This window comes from Panthera tigris, chromosome A2 (genome assembly GCF_018350195.1).
Source record: "Panthera tigris isolate Pti1 chromosome A2, P.tigris_Pti1_mat1.1, whole genome shotgun sequence".
Taxonomy (NCBI): Eukaryota; Metazoa; Chordata; class Mammalia; order Carnivora; family Felidae; genus Panthera; species Panthera tigris.
In genome coordinates this window covers 66,574,747-66,580,746 of record NC_056661.1, presented here as the reverse complement: position 1 = coordinate 66,580,746, position 6,000 = coordinate 66,574,747, and positions in this window count along the sequence as shown.

Sequence of the window (6,000 nt, the reverse complement as noted above, 5' to 3'; positions counted from 1 at the left end):
CATACACATGGCAGTTACTTACCTCCTTTTCACTGCCAGTGTATTTTGGTTTTTGCTTCCTTGATGGTTTCTCAATGGAACCATACTCTCTGCTCCTTCAGATCCCCACACACTGGCGATGCTCTTGGCGGGGGAGGGGCAGAATCCCACCAAGATGGGCAGAACAGCGGCACTGGAGGTGCAAGGCTTCACCGTCTTTCTGCTCCGTTTTGAGCATGTGGACGCTTGATCGGCAATGAGTCTGTGTTCCAGATGTGACGGAGGGATGTTTTCCCTGCCGTGCACAAGACGGCAGACATTCAGCTCCAGAGGTAATCTGGTCAGCATGGCGGGTCTAGACGCTCTTCCATAGTGAGCAGAAATCAACCGTATGAGGAAAAAAATCTCTGTGTGTATTTGGTACCCCATGGTCTTTCACCATTGCGGGGGTGGGGGGGGGGAATACTTTCACGAGGTTTTCAACTTATCACTTAAATGAGGCTCTTATTTCAGTAATGATTTACTGCAGCTTAAATACAGTAAAGGACAGACAATTCGGCATACTTTCTGAATGATATAAACCAGGTATTCCTAAATCTTGTCCTTTAAACTTTCGAAAAGTGTGTTGAGCCTAACCATTGGGGCAAAGAGTTGAAGCTTACCAAGACGTACCTCTCTTCTTATTACTGTATGTATTTGCTGATTGGTTGATGAATTGATTTTGGCTCCCCGTATGTTTGCTGGCCAAAATTGCATAGCATTCCATTCTTGATCCATTCTTGTTTCCATTCTTGATCTATTCTTGTTCAAGGTTAATACCTACTTTGGTAAGTTTGAAAAAAAACTGGAAGCTGTGGTCTGTTTTAGGGCCCACGAGTCAGGTAACATGAAGAAAAGTGATAAAAATTCAGAAGATTTGGGGAAGAAGGTCATGCCTCTAGTATTCAAAGAAGTGATTCCCTTTGCAGACACAAAGGGGAAGAGAGACAGAGGGAGGGAGTGGAAGAGAGAGAAGAAAAATTAGGAAAGAAGTTGAAAGAAGCAAACAGAGGTAAAATCCTCATCATACTTGAGGTAATGTAAGTTTGAATATCAAAAATGTATTTATCTTGTTATTTTTATATCATTTTAAAATATTGTGTAGAGGGGCACCAGTCTGTTAAATGTCCTACTTTGGCTGAGGTCATGATCTCACAGTTCGTGAGTTCGAGCCCCTCATCAGGCTCTGTGCTAACAGCTCAGAGCTGGAGCCTGCCTCGGATTCTCCCTCCCTCTTTCTCTCTCTCTCTCTCTCTCTCTCTCTATCCCTCTCAAAAATAAATAAGCATTATTTTTTTTTAATTTGAAAAAATAAAATATTATTGCAGATACCCCAGGACAAAAAAAAACAGTACTATTCCGGGTTAGATGAAGCAGTTAACAAAACTAGACTTGAGCAAAAAGTTGATTTTATTCCTCACATATACAATGTATTCACTTGTTAAATATTTTAGGTGTAAAGTTTAGAGCCCACAAAAGTATACACAACACATAAAATTCGTGAGGGAAAACAAACCTACTCTGATGTTTTCTTCTTTCTTGTACTTTCTTCAGATTCCCATTTCATTGGTTTTGTCATTTGCATATTAAAAAGCTGTGTATAAATTTTCTGCCTTTCTTGTTCTTTGCTATATGCATGGAACCAAAATTCCTTCTTAGTAATGGTTTATATTTTTTCTATGGATTTTTAAATCCTTATGCAGTGCTGTTCAGTCTCAACAGTACATTATAATTTCTTCTTTAGTCAGTAATTCAGAAGGTTAATTTTATTTTCTATTTCTTAGTTTTTTTATTTGTATTATGTGATCATAGGTAATTTTTGTACTGTTTTCTGATACTATTGAATTGTGTGTAGAAATTATCCATATGTTTTCTATGTTTTGGGCTTTTTTGAGCCTTCCTTAGTGTTAGGATGTGGTAAATTTTGTAAATGTTCTAATTTATTCGCTTGCCATTGCTTCCTACAGCCTCTTGTTTCCTTCTTTGATCAAATTCCCTTCTACTGAAGTACATAGTTCACAGTTCTTTTAGCAAATGTCCACTGGAGGAAAAAAGTCTCTGAGTAGTTATTTGTCTGAAAATTACCTTTAATTTAACTGAACACATGAAAGAGAAATTAATGAGCAAAGAATAGAGAATCTTCAGTAATTAGTTTTTTTCCTCCATGCTTTGGTGATAGTCCTTTGACGTCTCTGTGGTTTCTCGCCCTTGAGAGGTCTGCTTAATTTTTTCTTTCTTAAAAGACTTTCAAGAGTCAATTTCCTCTTTTCTTTCACTTTCTTTGAAAGATTTTTGTCTCTGTTTTTGATGTTCTTCAGCTTCTTCCTTAGGATACATTTTATTTATCCTTCCTCGGGTCTTAATATATTTCTTCAGTCTGAACATCATGCGTTTTATCAAGTTTGCAAGAATGTACCATTTTTCTCCTGTTGAATATCGCCTCCACCCCCCCCCCCCCCGGCCCCTTATCTCCATCCCAGGATCCATCAAAGATAGGTTAGAACTTCACCTCCTCTTTCCTATTTCTCTGAACTTCTTTCATACTTTTTGTATCTTTATCTCTTTGTGCTCTATTTTGGTAATTATCTAATACTTAACGTTCAGTTCACTGATTATCTCAGAAGCATTGACAAGACCATGATTTCATGCTATTGATTCAATTGATCTACTTATTTATTTTTTTTATTTTGTTTAATATTTATTTATTTTTGAGAGAGAAACAGAGCATGAGCAGGGGAGGAGCAGAGAGAGGGAGACATAGAATCCGAAGCAGGCTACAGGCTCCGAGCTGTCAGCCCAGAGCCCGACGTGGGACTCGAACTCACGATTCACAAGATCATGACCTGAGCCGAAGTTGGAGGCTTAACCAACTGAGCCACCCAGGCGCCCCCCTTTAAGGTTCTTTTTATGAACAGAAGTCGCATCTTTATTTTTGGTGTGGTACTATGTACCAGTCTCTATTTTTGTTGCAAATGATTTTTGTATCACATTATGAAATGCTTTTGTGATCAAACCCCCATGCCTGGGAGTTTAGGAGATGTTTCGATATCATATTTCTTTCCCTCTCTTTTATAGCCAAGCCCTTTATCCTTACTGCAAAATCAGATAGACATACACAGGTATGTGTATACCTCATTTGAAAGTTTACTTTTGTGACAACCATTTCTCTAAATCCTCCTTTCCTGCTGCTGATTACTTTTTTTTTTTTTACTTTTTTAATGTTTTTATTTATTTTTGAGAGAGAGAGAGAGAGAGAGAGAGAGAGACAGCATGAGTGGGGGAGGGGCAGGGGAGGGAGACGCAGAATCCAAAATAGGCTCCAGGGTCTGAGCTGTCAGCACAGAACCCGACATGGGTCCAAAATCAAGAACCCGTGAGCTCATGACCTGAGCCAAAGTCGGATGCTTAACAGACTGAGCCACCCAGGCACCCCTGCTGATTACTGTTTTGAGTTTTGAAGGCTCACCTGCTTTTCTCTCTTACTTTACCTTCACGTTCCTTGAGGAAGTGGACGAAGGTGTCCCTTAAGATGGAAAAAACCCATATCTCAAGTTTCTTCATTTAAATTTAGGCTAAAGTCTCTGCCCATGCCAGATAACATTGCAGGTGGCCCTGGGATTAAATACCGGCAGACATCAAGGTCTATATTGTTTTACAATGGGGATTGATTCCTAGGAAGACACGTACTAGACTTTTTTTTTTCCAAATCGTGAGTTTCTAAAGCCTAGCTTCATAAAATTAACATTAAATATTCTTATATCATAAAGAAAGTATGAGATGTCTTCAGTTAGATATCTAAACAGCTTTTATGAAGTGAGATTTATAACATGACAGTGAGTTACACACGTAGTTTTGGTTACTTTTTTTATGATTTCATAAGCACTAAGAACCTTGTAGTCATTTTAGAGAAAAACTCTATAAAGGAAGTCAATGCTGTTCAATGCAAATAGCGTAGTGCCCTTTGGATAATATTTCTTATCTTAGTATTTGCCACATTATTTTTATTGTTAAAGAGAATTGGTTGGATTTCATATTCTGATTTTAGGTAACATAGTTTTACTGATATTAAACATATTCTTGGGAATGGTTAATCACCAAGATCCAGGACATTAAAAAAAAAAAAATTCTATTCTTATCTAGAAGGAATGCTTTAACTGAGTTGAATTTACACACATACACACACACACACACACACACACACACACACATATACTCTTGAATGCATCAGTTTTATTTTTAGCCTGTGGTAGATATGCAGCAAGATTGTGTTTGGATTAGAATCCCAAAATTTGCATTAAAAAACAACTTGTTTTGCACCTGCGTGCTCCCCTAGAGTAATTTAATGTTATAATTTTTGACAAGATAATTCCATCTTTTCTGTGGCTGACTGTGCAGTAGGCTGCGGGGACAAAATAAATGGGAACCTACAATGGGGGAGGAAAAAATATATTTATACAAGATGAGTTGAGCACAGAAGGCAGAAAAGCTTTACTTGGAAAAGGATGGCAACGCGAAATATGAAATCCCAATCACAATCTTGTCTTTCCCGCATTTGTAGAGGTCTGTCCTGTGTGTATATGGTGTGTTTGCGTGTGTGCACAAACTGCTTTGCACGCTTTGCAAAAAAGTGACTTAGCCATTGGAGGAATATTCTGTAGCAGCGGTTTAGAACAACAAAAAAAGTATGCTGCCATCTCTTTTGAGAGCACTTAGGAACAGTGGATTAAAACATACGCTTCCTGCTTCCAGGGAACTCAAGAGATAAAAGGTTAACTTCAGCTGTTGTAGTGCAAGAAGCAGAATTTATAGGCAGGCACACTGATTCTCACTTCTCCTATTCCCGTTTGCTGTTTAAAAATTCGTTTTCTTTCCTCTGTTGTATTTTTACACAAATTCCAGGGGAGTCCCCAGTCCATCCGGGAGAGCATGAGTCACAGTACCTTTCTCTCAACTGAACAAGGATGTCGTTTTCCAACAGCAGATGGGTTTAGATAACCCTAAATGAGCAGAAGAATGGTGTTTCCGTGACTGTGGAATAACTTTTATTTTCCCCTTTCAGAGCTCCAGGCTCTGAGCTGTCAGCACAGAGCCCCAGCGGGGCTCAAACTGGCCAACCTGAGATCATGACCTGGGCCAAGGTCAGACACTCAACCAACTAAGCCACCCAGGCACCCCTCCCCAGTTTTATTTTGAACCTGAAAGTCAATAAAGAAGAATTTGAATCTCCCTAAGAGCACTGATTAGTTTTAGCTTGCAGAAAGTATTATTTATTTCCCAAAAATGGAGACAACGGGGAATTGACATATATCATGGATGTTTATATATCTGTTTATATACCTGGAAACCAAGTAATTGTTTCCACGTTGTGGTCAAACAATGAGCACAAGCTGAAGTCACATGATCACAACTTACTGAAGCGTATCAAAATAAAGCAGAGTGTGAATGTATTGATTTTTCATGTGATCAAGGGGAAACAAAGACACAAGTATTGATACACAACCCAGTGTGTAAAGTACTCTAAAGGAGAGATCACACGAATGTCATGCGAAGACTACGTATGTTAATGACTTGTTCCCGTTTGCTGTGCCCAGTGACACGTCCTTTGGTATGTGGTCAATAATGGCAAAGGGATCCTCTACCGGGTGGTTTGTCATTAGTTTAATATATATATGCTTAATATATATAATATAGCATAATATATAATATACATATATATAAAGCAACTGTAATTTACCTTGTGAATTGTAGAATAAGCTAAATTTGCATAGAAACCTAGGAAACAGTAAAAAAAAAAATGACATAAGTTTAAGTTTCCTTTGAGCATAATAGACCCCCTTAGTAAATTACTGGCCATGGGACAAAGTATCGAAGCAAACGAATTCAGCACTTGCTCTCCTCCACTGCGGCAATGTAAACATGGGCTTTGAGGTTCTTCCCACGAAGCTGTGGAATTTCTCTCTCATCGCTTTGACACTGAATGAC